We start from the raw sequence: 14,983 nt of genomic DNA, 5'->3' as shown, positions 1-14,983 counted from the left end.
GGGTATCATTTTGGGTGCATTTGTCAATAGTTCACTACCTCCTGCATTCTATTAGGTAATTTATTTGTCATCATTTGCATTTGTAACATTTTGCAGTCAGCCTAATCAATGAGTTTCATTAGGAACTTGTTTAATCCTCTTTTCAAATCATTAATAAAGTTGTTAAGTAAAACCAAGCTGAAAAAAGAACTTTTTGGCAGCCTATGAAACACCAAACCTGAGCTGAAAACAGAATTATTTACTGTTTCTCTACTCACAGACTTTCATCCAGCATTCAATCCATTTGATGATACTTTTAGGTAGAAAAACTGAAGTTAATTTTGTTTTCTGCATTTCATGATATCTTAAGGTCCCATCACATTTAATACATTTTTTTTTTTTTTTCCCAGAGTAGAGTTCTGGAAAGTAGCAGTGCAGTAGGAGACGGAAATGATCCATTTTAGAAAGGCTATTATGTTTCAGTGTTAACTAAATCTATTATGGAGAAACCATGAAAGAGTAGAAACATATTACACAGACACTTGACTTCCTCAGGCCAAATATCACGATGAACAATTTCATGTGAAAATAAAGACATTGTAGAGGTAGCAATAGGAAGATGGGTAACAGCTGAGGAAGAGTATCATTATTTTAAGTAGGTACTTACGGCTTGAGCAGGGCTTGAGCTGAGATCAAGAGTCAGGGGCTTAACCAACTGAACCACCCAGGCTCCCCTTAAGTAGATACTTTTCGATGGGAAGTTATTGATTCTAGGTCAGTGCTGACCAATAGAACTGCCGGTGGTGATGGAAATAGTCTACAATCTGCACTGTCCAATAGAGTAGGCACTATTACTTGTGGCTTTCAAGCACTAATACGGGCTAGTGCAACTGAAAAAAGTAAATTTTTCATTTTACTTAACTTTAAACTTTAAATTTAACTTTAATTTAAATTTAAGTAGCCACATATGGTTATTGGCCACCATATTGGACAGTGCATTTCTAGATTTCTAAGGCAGCTACAGTGAAAACCAAAGAGGCAGAAGCAGGAACTTGATATTCAGGGATAGCTCTAATTTAGATCTTAAAATAAGGGCAGCTAGGTAAAGAGTTCTTTAGTTTTTTTCTTGTATGGTCACCAAATGAAGTAAAAGCAAACACCTTGTCCACAGTGTAATTAAGTGCAACTTCTTTGTGTCAAACCCATCAGAAACTGGAACGTGGTAAATGAACATCAGAGACTTGGGATTTCTCCCCTCATGTACTATTTTAAAATATATTCAACTCAGGGGTTTATCCGGGTGTTTTTTGTGTTTACTGATATTTTAATTTGAAAAAAATTTGCCCACTATGCTATTTTTCTAGATTGCATTCATTCATGAGTATTTATTGAAAAATTGTTATGTAGTAGACATTAAATTGGTTGTGATTATCACTTTTAGGAAGTGGTTTTTTAATCATTTATGAGTATCTTCTACTTTCTAATGATTTAAATCAGATTTTCATTTCCCTTTCTTGGCCCTCTTTCTTTCTTGATCAGCTTGTTCCTAATGCTGATACCATCTATATCTTCTTAAAAATAGCAAGTTCTTTAAGTTTTTTATTTATTAATGGATTGCAGCAGGTGTAACATATATGAATTATGAAAGACTTCATCCTACTAAAAGTTTTATGAAAAAAATTATGAAAACTGATGTAGTCGTTGTATTAGAGAATCAGTCTTTTTCTGTAAGAAATAACGTCAGACTCAGTATTCTTAGTTATTTTTGTTTTGAGCTAGAAAAATAGAACTTACAAGACATTGATTATTAAGTTGGGTTTATTTCTGATAGTTTCTGCTATGTAGAGTTTATGACTTTATGCTTCTATAAACATGTCCATACAGGTTTTTGTATGTTTAGAAGTTGTCTTTTCTTTTGGATAAGTATTTTGAAGTAGAATTACTGAGTCATTCATCAGTGTGTGTTTAAATTTATAAGAAACCACCAAACCGTTTTTCCAAAATAGCCATATTAATTTTCATTCCCATGAGCAATGTATGAGAGTTCCAGTTCTGCATCCATGGCAGCACTTGGGGTTATCAACTTTTTATTTTAGCTAATAAATATATTCTGATACCTCACTATGGATTTAATTTGCATTTCCATGTGACTAATGATGTTGAACATCTTTCATGTCATTATACACCATCAGAATTCCTTTAATTAACTGTCCTAATCTTTTAACAATTTTTTTTAAAATAAGGTTGTTTTCTTATTACTAGGTAGATGAGTTCTTCATGTTTTGTGGATACAAGCAAGTTATGCTTTAAATATATGTTTTGCTAATATTTCCTTTCAGTCTGTTTTCTCTTTTTGTTCTCTTAATAGTGTCTTTTGAAGGGCAGAAATTTTAATTTTAAGGATGTGCAATTTATCAGTTTTTTATGGATTGTGATTTTTCTCTCTTATCTAAAATATATTTGTCTAGGGGCACCTGGGTGGCTCAGTTATTAAACGTCTGCCTTCAGCTCAGGTCATGATCCCACGGTCCGGGGATCGAGTCCTACATAGAACACCCTGCTCAGCGGAAAGCCTGCTTCTCTCTCCCACTCCTGCTTGTGTTCCCTCTCTTGCTCTGTCTCTCTGTCAAATAAATAATTAAAATCTTTTTAAAAAATAAAATAAAAATAAGATAAAATATCTTTGTATAATCCAAAATCAAAAGATATTCTTTGTGTCTTTGTGTCTCCTTTGAAAAGTTTTGGGGTTTTACATCAAGGTCTGTGATCCTTTTTAAGTTAATTTGTAAATTTATAATATTTATATAAAACTTAAATGAACTTAAAAGAACTTATGAAGATCTAGGTTCTTTTATTTTTTAAATATATGTTCAGGTGTTTCAGCACCGTCTTTGAAAAGACTATTCTTTCTCCTTTGAATTACCATGACAACTTTGTTCAAAAATCAGTGACATATATGCACTTTTTTATTTATGTACTCTCTATTCTGTTTCATTTTTCTGTATACTAATACTTTACAGTTTTAGAGTAAATCTAGAAATCCAGCATATAGAAATTCATCTATTTTTTTTCTTTATCAGATTACTTCTCTTATTGTAGGTCTTTCATTTTTCCATCTGTTTTAGAATCAGCTTGTTGATTTCTACCCTTCCAACCCCCCCAAGAAAGCGTATTTGGGGCTTTGATTGTAATTGCTTTGAATCTACAGGCAAAATCATGGGACAGTGAAATCTTAAGAATACTGAGTTATCAGATCCATGAATGTGGTATACTTCATTTATTTAAGCCTTTGATTTCTCTAGTCAATACTTTGTAGTTTTAAGTATATAAATCTTATATCTCTTCTGTTAGATTTATCCTCAGACTATCCCATGAAGTACCTAGGTATTTAATATTTTTGATGCTATTATGTTTAGATATTAATTTATATACAAATGTACATAAATATATTGTTTTATGTAATACATTATAAAAATATATAACATTTATTACATACTATAAGCTATGTAAATATAATAATATGCATTATATATGTTTTTAAATTTCTTTTATATAGGACTATTATCTAGTGATGTTTAAGAATGGTTTATCTTCTTTATGAATTTACCCATTTATCATTCTGCCATATCCCTCTTTATCTCTAGTAATTCAGAACCTGTTCTGAAGTTTATTTTGTCTGATATTAATATAGCAAGCCTAGCATTTTTTTTTAAATTAGAGTTTGCTGTATTTTTTAATCCTTTTACTTTTGACTTATCTTGGTCCTTATACTTAAAGTGAGCTTCTTAAACACAATACCTATTAGGTTTTTCTTTACTATCCAACTTTAGAAATCTCCGCCTTTTAGTTAGACAGTTCAACAATTGCTTGTCTAATCACATTTTGCACAATTATTTATACCATTGATTAAACTTACTGTCTTGCTAGTTGTTTTCTCTTTCCCATCTTCTTTTAAATTGAATCTCCTTTTAAAAAATTTCATTTATCACTACTAATAGCTAATAAGTTATACTGTTTTTTTTTCTTTTTTAGTGTTTGTCCCAAGGGTTTAGCAGAGATTGCTTTCAAGTAATAATATATTATTTCATAAATAGCTTCAGATCTGTACAACAGTATACCTCCAGTGTTTTTTCCATCTTTTGTAATATTGTTGTCACATATGTTAATATTATGTGTACTTTAAATCATTTAGTACATTGTTAAAATTTTTGCTTTAAACAGTCAAATATCTTTTAAAGCAATTAAAAATAAGAAAAAATATCTTTTATATTTATCTTTATTTGTATAATTAGAAGTATCTTCATTTCTTTCTGTGGATCCATTTCCAATGTCATATAATACTTATTCTTCCTAGACTTTCCTTTAACATTTCTTGCAGCTCAGTTATACTGGAAATGAATTTTCTCCAGTTTTATTTGACTGGGAAAAAGTGTCCATTTTCCTTTAATTTTTGTAAAATATTTTTCCTGGTTGCAGAAGTATGAGTTGACATTTTTTTCTTTCAGTACTTTAAAGATGTCACTCCAGTTACCTCTAACTAGAATAGTAGAGCAATAGATCCTCCCTGTGTTTTTCTGGGATCTTGCAATTATGGGTTGATGTCTTTAAACATTTTTGGAGAAATATATAGCCATAATTATTTTCCTCTAGGACTCTAACTTCACTTATATTAGAATATTCAGTATTTCCTCACAGTTCTTGAATTCTACCCCTCATCTAGACCCAAACTTTTTTTTTTTTCTTTTCTCTCTGAGTTTTCTAGTCAAGAAAATGGTATATCTCTCCATTTATTTAGGTCCTTGATTTTCTTCATCAGCATTTTGTAGTTTTTAGTATACACAATTTATGCTGCATTTATCAGATTTATTTTTAGATTATCTCATTAAATCCCTAGGTATTTAATACTTTTGATGCTAATATATATATATACATATATATATATATATGCTCTCATTATCTTCCCTCTCCTAATTCTTTGCCTCTCTCTATTTCTCTCCACCTTTTCTTATCCTTACATTTTGATAATTTTTATAGACCTATCCTTAAGTTTATAGATTGATTCCTCATCTTTGTCATATCTGCTGATGAGCCCATCTAAGAAATACTTCATCTCTGATATTATATTCTTTATTTATAGGATTTTTATTTGACTTTTCACATATTTTCCATTTCTATGCTGGAATTCTTCCATTAGTCGTTTGTGGTATCCTTTTCATTATATCCTTCAATTTATAATCATTGTTATATTAAAGTTTCTCTTTCACAATTTTTGACCTCTGAGTCTGGTTCTTTTGACTGCTTTATCTCTTGACAATGATTTTCCTTTTCTGTGCCTCACAATTTTTATTGAATTCCAGACATCATGTGTATAACAGAAGATGCAGAGGGAAATAGTATTTATCCTAGGCAATAGCAATATGTATACCTTTTATTTTGGGAGGTGGAGGGCTTGAATCAGGACTGGGTTTGAGTTGCTTGTGCTCATTAAATTCAGTTTCGCGATAGTTTTCAAATTGTTCAGCAGCAGGCTACTACTTCCTGTCTTGTATATAGAGTACCATAATGGTGGTGGCATTTCTCAGTATTTGTGCTCTACCTGCAGCTTTCAGAAATTTATCAGATATAAATATATATACTCTTGCTTTTCCTCTACCACTAGATTGCTGTTGCTTGTTAGTAAGTGCTCTCATCCACCCTCCAGGCTTAGATAGGCACTTTATACTTGGACATTATGGGTGACATTCTCTTTGCATTCCTGAGCCTTAGCTCACTCCTTAGTAGCCAAATCCAGCCTTGTGTCTGTGATTGGTCTTGGGCAGAAGTTTCATGCTCTCCCTTAGAATTAGAAGACTTTTTGCTTGTGTCATTATAGAAGCTTAGGACCAAGATTATTTTTTAATTTACTCCAGAATGAGAGCATTTTTATTCTGGCTCTGATTGTTCCAGAATGAGATGTTACCCCAAACTTGGCTTTTAACAATTTGTTAAAGTTTAGGTGATTTATCTGTATCCATTTGTATGGTGGTTACCTCCTCCTAGTCTCAGCCATGGGTAAGGCAGTTCTCTTGCCTTGTCTGCCTTTGAAGAGTCTGGTTTCTCTTTGGAATTCAAGTTTCCTATATGTGAATAAATGGAACTTCTTACAGTGGGATTTTAAGTTAATGCATTCATTATAAAAACTCAACTCTCTGATGGACTAAAAAACAATTGTGATATTGTAGCTTTCTGGATGTTTTATTTTTGTTGATGTGAGAATAATATTGTTTACAGATTTCTGTATCCTAAATAGAAGTAAATGCTGTATGATTTAAATAGCTGAGCTTTTAGTTGAAACTATTCAAGGCACATGACAAAGGGGATCTGATGGCAAAAGTAATAATAATAATATAATAACAACCACAACAACAATAATAATTCCTGTAAACAAATCTTTTAAAAATGCTTTATTCTTCATTGATAAGTAGAAATTTACTTAGCAAGTCTCTTCCTGTTTCTTCTTTATACAGGGAGTCTTAGTCTTAATGATAAATATAACCCAGGCTGTTAGTTGAAAACTTATTCTTTTTGAGGAAATGATGACTCAATGAAATCAAATTCTTTATATCTCACATCTCCCAAAGTGATATCTATGTATATGTACATGGCACCATGAAGGAAGGTATGTCTGGCTCACTGACACCCTCTAGTGTTTTCTATAATTGATTATGGTATACTTTCCTTCAGTTGGCCCTTACCATCTTACACTGACATGCGCTAATGTTCATAGTCCTACCATGGCCTTGATACAACTACTCTGACTCCTTCTCCCTACCTAGGCCTTTGTATGCCTGCCAGTCCCCCCTTAGCATTATTATATTTCCCTATTTACCATTTTTTGTGAAAGAGACTGGAGTGAGGCTCAGGCCCATTAACCAACACCTCTTATTCAGCTTTGCTGGCATCACACGAAAGGGGAGGCTTTGCTATAATCATTGCTACATTCCTCTGGCTATTCCATAGGAAGAAAAGCACTTTTTTTTTTTCCCTGCTCCCAGATCACAAGACTAAACTGAGATTCTTATTTCCCTCTCTCTACCTCATCTTCATCAAGAAGAATAAGTCCAGAGTTTGAGATCCTCAAAGGACATCTCCTATGTTTCATATAACTGTTCTCTATCAGTTCTCTCATTCTCCCACACATCCTGTTGCTTATGTGCTTTCTTTTGAAAAGAAAACTAGCTTTTAGCCCTTTCCTTTTTGTCTCATAGCTGCCATTAGCTCAATGGATGTGTTGTTGGCAGTACCACCAGCTCTCTGTGCTTCACAGAACCCCTGGCCCATCCTAGCCCAGTAAAGCCTGCAGACCGGGGTGCTAGACCAGACAAGGTTACATCATATATTGGATTCGTGTGCAATGTTGTAGCCACAAATGCCCAGCTCTAAGGGTGCTACCTAGGGGTGCCTGTCCATCATGGTATTAACCAGCTAAAGCTTGCCCAAAGCCTTTGGTCTGTTGCAGTTGCTAGATGCCACTGTGGGGCTTTCAGAGTCTTGAATTCTTACTGGGTTGGTGAAGGTTCCATGTATAAATCATTTGAGATTATCCTCCCTGATGCATTCCATAAAACTTTCAGAAGAAATCCTGACACCAGTGGACATCAGACCAGTCCAAAAGCACAGGGAGATGTGAGGACTGACATCTGCAGGCTGTGGGTGCTGTGGCGTTGGGGTCACAAGTTTACCACACTATCGGTAATTCTCACTATGCAGCATGGAGAAGATACAGTACTTTCTTACTCTACTGTTTCTGCTGGTATAAGTAATGTTTGTAAAATCCTTACCTAATAAATAATTTAGGACAGTCATGTCTGCTTCAAAGTGTTCTTTAATTTTGTCTGTTAAAATGAATTGTCTACAGATTGTTCCATGAATGCATTGTCAAATTATGAAAGTTAAACTATAATCATGTTTGAAGACCATAAGTGATGGTGTCTCTTGTTTCTAATAAGATAAATGCTTTTGTCTTTGCTTTATCTTATTAGGGAGTTTATGTGTCAGTGCTTAAAATGCTGTTTGGTATAATAGATACAACATAAATTGTACAAAAGTGGAATGCAGAAGTTAGCCATGTAGATTTGTTGGTGCATGTAATGAAACCTACAGCTTCATGGGGGGAATATAATGCTCTACTAGTTTACCCTCAAATGGCTGTTTTTAGAAGTTTGGTAAGAACAAGCTTTTTAAATTGAATTTTGTTTGGAAATGTGAAGAATATCTTAATCTTTTATCATGTTCATATGCAGAATAATGTTAACTAGGGCCCACATTTTTAGGTTGAATCCAATATTCTATTTATATAACTGCTGCTTCTGGAAGAATAGTTTGAAAGAATGCCAGCATTTTTAGGGGAATTGATTAAACCTGTTGCAAGAAGGTTCTCTTACAAAGGAAAAGAAATCCTGCTTAACCAAAGCAAAAGTACCTTGGTCTTCACAGTACCACTGAAGTTCACATAAAAGGTGGAGGCTTCTGGTTTTATCCCACAACTACATGGGATCTGTAGAATAATGGATTTCATACAAAACAGTCAATAATGGTATTTATGCTGGTCTATATTAAAACTGGTAGAATTGAACACTAGGTAAATGAGAAGAATTTATCTTAAGATTTGTAAGCTAGTAACCAAAGCTAGGATTGGGAAACTGGTGGCCATCAGATAACTTTTTAAGTGTGAAGATAAAAAATTAAAGTTAGTTTTGATCAGAATTTTAAAAAAAGAAAGAAAAGAAATTTTTTTCATTATCATGTCTTCTTATTTTAATGAATATATGTATGTGATTTTTAGAATTCAAAATTAAGAGGAGAATAGTAATGGATACATGACAGTACAGGGAATGCATTTGGAAGGAGACTATCCCAAATATTTAGCATCAATCCTGCTAATAATTTCTAAGTATCAAACACTAATTCTTTGTATCTTGTAAAAATGCTTTCTTTTCATTTTTACAAAAACTCATGAAGCACTTTGTTATTTTAGAAGTAGAATTAAGTAGTTTACCTAAGGGAGAAGTATACTAACATTTCTACTGACACATGACAACACTGAGACTTGGAGTATGAGATTAATTTGAATAAGAATTTGTTGCTCTTAGTGGTAGAATTAAGACTAGAACCTACAATTCCAGATGCTTTCTTTGCCCTATATTGGTCAGATAGTTTGGTTCAGGTAGTCCTACTCAAATTTGAATAAAGTTCATAGTTGCTTTGGAAATAGACATGTGATTCAAGGTGATTTTCACAAATTAGCTCTCTGATCCCCAAAAGATAGAATAAATACTCTGTACTAAATAATGTGATAAAAGTAAGTTATACATATGGGAAATAAATTACTAGACATTATTGCTTTGACTATATGCTTAAAATGAGTCAGCAAGAGTACTCCTATCCAAACTACTCACTTGGTTTGGGGATATATTAACAGTGAAATAACAAGAAACATTTAGAAAGTAATCCTCCCCAAATGTGCAACACCTACTTAAATGCAACTTCTATTTTTTATGGTCTATACCATAAAGGGAATGATAATAGCATGAGGTTTGTTCAGTGAAGAACAGAAAAACTGGAAGGGTTACAGAAGGTAGATGACATTGATCCATTTTGATTGCAGAAAATGATGCTGGGGGAAAACTTAATCAGCTCTTTTGAAGCTAAGCATCAATTTAAAATGAGGACAGTAGATTTTAACAAGTTTTATCTTTTAATATTTGAAATATACAAAATAATGCATTAAAAACAGATGAAGGTTTTGATGCAGATATTAACATGAAAATATGTGAACACTACTTAAACATTAGAATGGTAAATTTTAAAAAATTAATTAATTTTTTATATAGAGAGAGTGCAAATGGAGGGAAGGGCAGAGGGAGAGAGAATCTCAAGCTGACTCTGCTGAGCACAGAGCCCTAGGTGGGGCTGGATCTTACATACCCTGAGGTAATTACCTGAGCTGAAATCGAGAGTCTGATGTTTAACCGATGTATCCAGCCAGGCACCCGTACAACAGTGCATTGTTTAGATTGCTTTCTTTTGAGCTTGAAAAATTGTATCATACTGTATGTAATCTTGGGAGACTTGGTCAGTGTTTTCTCTGATTCCTCCAGGTTATTACATATAGCTATTGTTCATGATTTTTCATGATCGTATGATATTCTGAGGTAGAAATAAAGTACAGCTTTTCTGTGCCTTCTGTGGATGAACATTAGTTTGTTTCTAGTTTTACAAGTATGAACATTTTTGTACATGTATCCAAGTGCACGTGTGCACAAGTTCCCAGCAATGGGATTTCTGGATTGCAGGTTATGTGAATGTTGAGCTTCGTGATGTAGTACTAAATTGTTTTATGGTGATTGCATTAACTTAGAGTTTCACTATAAGAAGTTTCCTTTATTCACATCCTTTGTTTATGATGACTTTTGCTAATCAATTTATTTTTTACTTCTCAAATTTATTAATTTTCTTATTTAATGCTTTTGTGTCTTGCTAAAATATTTGTCTTTCATAATTAAGTTTTTAACCAATTGTGAATTGATTTTTACATAGGATGCAAAGTAGCAATTCTCTTTCAGCCCTTTCTTATGGTTATACTATTGTCCAGGCTTATTAATTTCCCTGTAATGTCCCATACCAGCTTTCCCATACATTAAGTTTGCTTATTGTGTGGATCTATTTCAGGACTCTACAATTCAAGCAGTAGTGAAATTTTCTATCACTGTATTAGCAGTATTATACAGTTTTAATTATTATGGCTGCATAACAAGTCTTAATAAATGAAAAAGAATGTCATCTTTATCCTATTTATCAAGACTCTCCTCATTAACCTTTTACCTTTCTCTTCTACATAAATTTCAGCATCGGTTTGTCTAGATCCTTGAAAAATTCTATTTGGGTTGTGAATAAAATTGATATGAAATTATATTATTTGATAAATCCTGACACTTTAAAATATTGAATTCACCTATTCATGTATCTGGCAACTCTTTATTAGGTATTCTGTCATAATTTTTTCACAAATTTCCTATTTTTTTTTCTGAATAGCTTATATAAAATTTTTGTTATTCTTTTACACTTATTCCTATGTATTTGTAAATACTATGTTTAAAAAATTATATTTTAAAAATTTATACCAGGTACATATATAAACATGTTTTTATCTGTTGATCATTTTTCCATGCAACTTACTAAACTCTCAAATAATTTATTAATAAAAGCTCCATGTGTTTTTGAAAAAAAATGCATATTCTGCCATTATTAGCAATATGTTCAATAAACACCAATTGGGCCAAAAGTGTTGATAGTCTTTTTTAAATCTTATATATCCATACAGATTTTTTTAATCTCCTTTTTTCTATCAGATATTGAGAGAAGAATATTGAAATATTTGACTTCCATTGGATTTATCTACTTCACCTTGGGTAATTGCCTCCTTTTTTACTTCTGATCCCTTTTTGGTTATTAAATGATTTTTTTATCTCTAATAATATATTTTGCTTTGAAACCTGTTTTTTCATTTTACTATATTCACTACATCGTTCCTTGAATTAGGGTTGCCAGAATACATCTTTCCCTTTATTTCACTTTTAATCTGTTTCTTTACATTTAAAGTGGGATTCTTGTAGGCTGCATTAAACTGAGTCTTTTAATCCAACCTGGCAAATTTTTATTTTAATCGTATTGTTTTGACCATTTATATTTAATATTTTTAATAAATATGGTTGGGTTTAAGTCTGACATCTTACTAATTGTTTCCTATTTGTCACATTTTTCCTCTGTTCTTCTTTCTTCCTTGTATGCTTTCTTCTGGATTGAGTACTTTTTAAAATGTTTTTATGATTCCATTTGATCTACTATATTTATTAGCTACAAATATTTTTTTAGTTTTTTGAAAGGCATTAAGTATACACCTTTAAGTACATAACTGACCTTTACACAATATCATATAAAATTATATTCCCAATAAGGACTTTATAATAATTTATTTTTCTACTCCCAGTTTTTATTCTGCTTATGTTATTGATTTTTCTTTTACAGATATTCTAAACCCAATAATTCATTGTTATTTTTGTTTAAATATTCAATCATATTTTAAAGAGATTTTTAAATTTAAGATTTAAAAAATTTATACACTCATTTCCATTTGTAGTAGTCTTCATTTCTTTGTATAGATTCATATTTCTATCTGCTATTATTTTTCTTTTGCCTGCAGGACTTTCTTTAACATTTTTTTCTGTTTGCTGGTGATTAATATTTTTGGCTTTTGTATATCTGAAAGTTTTTTTTATTTTGCTTTAATATTTGGAATATTTTTGCTAATTTGACAGACTTTTTATCTTTCATTATCTAGAAGATGTTGATCCACAGCCTTCTGGTTTACATTGTTTCCAATAAGAAATCTGCTGTCTTTCCTGCTAGGATTCTATCCATCACAGGCATTAGCACTGGTCAAATTTGAGTAGGCATTTAACGAATAAGATATTATATATGGAAATCAGATGACTCAATAGACCAAAAAACAAAAACCAAAACAAAAACCCACAAAAAACCAAAAACATGCATATATGCAAAAAGTTGACATATTAAAATATTAAACCAGATTGAAATGATAAAGCATCAGATTAAGAGTGAGAACAAACCCATGTTTGAAAATTCTGGCAGGAAAAAAAAAAAAGAAAAAAAGAAAATTCTGGCAGGAAATGGAAACTTTATGGACTAAAATATCAGACTTGAAAAAGAACCAAACAGAAATTCTGGAAATAAAATGACAATAATCAAAATGAAGAAATCAGTGGATAGTTTCAGCAGTAGCATAGTATAGCCAAATACAGCATTACTGAAGTGGACAATAGTTAAGAAATTATGAAGAATTTGGTTAGAAAGACAAAAAAGATGGAAAATAGTGAAGAGTATGAAAGATAGTTTTTCCCCCAGAAAAGTCACATTTTACAACACTAAGAACAAAAAGGAATAAGTAAAAAACCAATCACATATTAAAGAATTCACCACAGTGTGCATACACAATTTTTTTCAATTAATTATACCATCCGGGAGAAACCAACCCTCACAGATCTCAATCTTTCCCTGCAGCATCTCATTTCTTAGGTGCAAGGAGTAAAAGTTGATGACAGTTCTCTCCATGTTGTATGGGGTTCACAATAAAGGAAATGTCAAATTAGCCTCTGCATGATGACAACCAAGAGACTCAGATTAAATTCAACAAAGATGGATATGAAAACCAGTGAAATGAGTATAGGTTGAAGATGAGTACCAATGCTATTGAAGTAAGAACGTATTTAAAACTCGATATATCTGTGAACATTGTTGACGTCCTTGGGAATGTTGCCTCTTTTGACTGGGGTGCATGCATGAGTGAGTTATGCAGTTTACTGACCAGAGAAGATGTCTTCCAATGAAAACCAGGAGCAAAACTGGTTAGGATGCTAGATAATATTGGGGCGCCTGGGTGGCTCATTGTGTTGGGTGTCTGCCTTCAGCTCAGGCCATGATTCCACGGTCCTGGGATGGAGCCCCACATTGGGCTCCCTGCTCAGCAGGGAGCCTGCTTATCCTTCTCCCTCTGCTGCTCCGCCTGTTTAAGTTCACACACACTCCCTTCTTTCTCTCTCAAATAAATAAATAAAATCTTAAAAAAAAAAAGATGCTAGATAATATCGAAGTTGTAAGACAAGCGTTTAGAAATAATGTGTTGTGCCCCATACAAAAATACCCCCATGACAGTATCAATCTGTAATAAGAAAGGCTTGTTCCAGGCATAGGAAGTTTGAAAACAGTGATGAAATGGGAGCTAGGCATTTGTTTGCAGGAGCGCCTGAAGTGTTTCTTAAATTTGGGATTATATAAAGAGAGTAGAGATGTTTGAGAATGGATGAAGCCACACTGCAGGAACTATACATATTATTATATGACAATTTATAATACATTCAAAATAATGATTTGCTTTTAACTTTCACTTCTGAATTGAAAAATGGTAACCCCACTAGGCAGATGTAACTAAGGAATTTGTTTTTTATTCTGATTCTAACTAAATTTGTCTCCTTTGCTCATGGTTGTACCAAAATTCTTTTGGCATCCCTCAAAGACCTTTCCATGATGGTTGTTTCATTATATTGGGACTATTATTTAATAATATTTATTTACTCAAACTTAGATATTTCTCGATCCTTTATGATTGTGTGAAAGTTCTGTTTTTGAATTGTGATTATCATCTGAACAGCCTCCATGCCCTTTATGCTGATCGATAGTTTGAAGCCCAAGTATGAAAAAATAAATTTAGATAGTTTATGAAATTACTTTATTATTGTCTGACCCATGTTAACTAGAACGTTAAATCATTTGAGATTACCATAAAAATGGATGCTGAGTGTTTTCTTGATCAAAACTCCTTGAAGACAGGGATCAGCTCTAGCTCATTCTTTTGAATTTGTGGTACTAAGCCCAGTGTGGCACATAGAGAAGCTTCTTAGTCAATGTTGAATAAACAAGTAAATAAATGAAGTAGTGCCTTATCAACTTTAAAATGTATAATTAATATGCTTACACATGCTGTTTTTTAAGCTATGTATACAAAAGATGATTCTTTAGTCAGTATTTCCAAAAGCTGTGTTTTTATTAATATGTCCTAAATGAATGCTGAGATATTTAAATTCATACCATATATGTACATGCTGGGTCAAAGGCATTTTAGAAAGTCCAAGCAGCTCATTTTGGTATGTCTCACTATCTCTTACACTGTGAGGGCTATAATTTTCAAAAATCTCGCATCTATTCTCATAGTCACTCAGATATGATGTGCATGGTGTCAGCCTAATTAACTGCTGCTTTTTGAACCTAAGTAATTCTTTTCTTGGATTTAGTTCAAAAAGAATTTCAACAAAATAGAAAAATACTGATTTGAATTTACTTTTTGATTTAAATTAAAACTACTCCAAATCAGACTTCTGTTCTGGGTTTG

General features: G+C 32.4%; 1 protein-coding gene and 1 pseudogene across 1 annotated transcript in view; both read left to right on the top strand.

Moving 5' to 3' along the window:
- LOC116567492 overlaps positions 1-14,983 on the top strand; it is a 545,558-nt gene that overhangs the window by 199,208 nt on the left and 331,367 nt on the right. The gene's annotated exons all lie outside the window — the stretch shown is intronic.
- Positions 7,245-7,781, top strand: LOC116567491 (annotated as a pseudogene).

The sequence above is a fragment of the Mustela erminea genome, chromosome 10 (genome assembly GCF_009829155.1).
Source record: "Mustela erminea isolate mMusErm1 chromosome 10, mMusErm1.Pri, whole genome shotgun sequence".
NCBI classification, from domain to species: domain Eukaryota; kingdom Metazoa; phylum Chordata; class Mammalia; order Carnivora; family Mustelidae; genus Mustela; species Mustela erminea.
The sequence above is the reverse complement of the archived record's forward strand: the minus strand, read 5'-3'. Positions and strand labels throughout refer to the sequence as shown.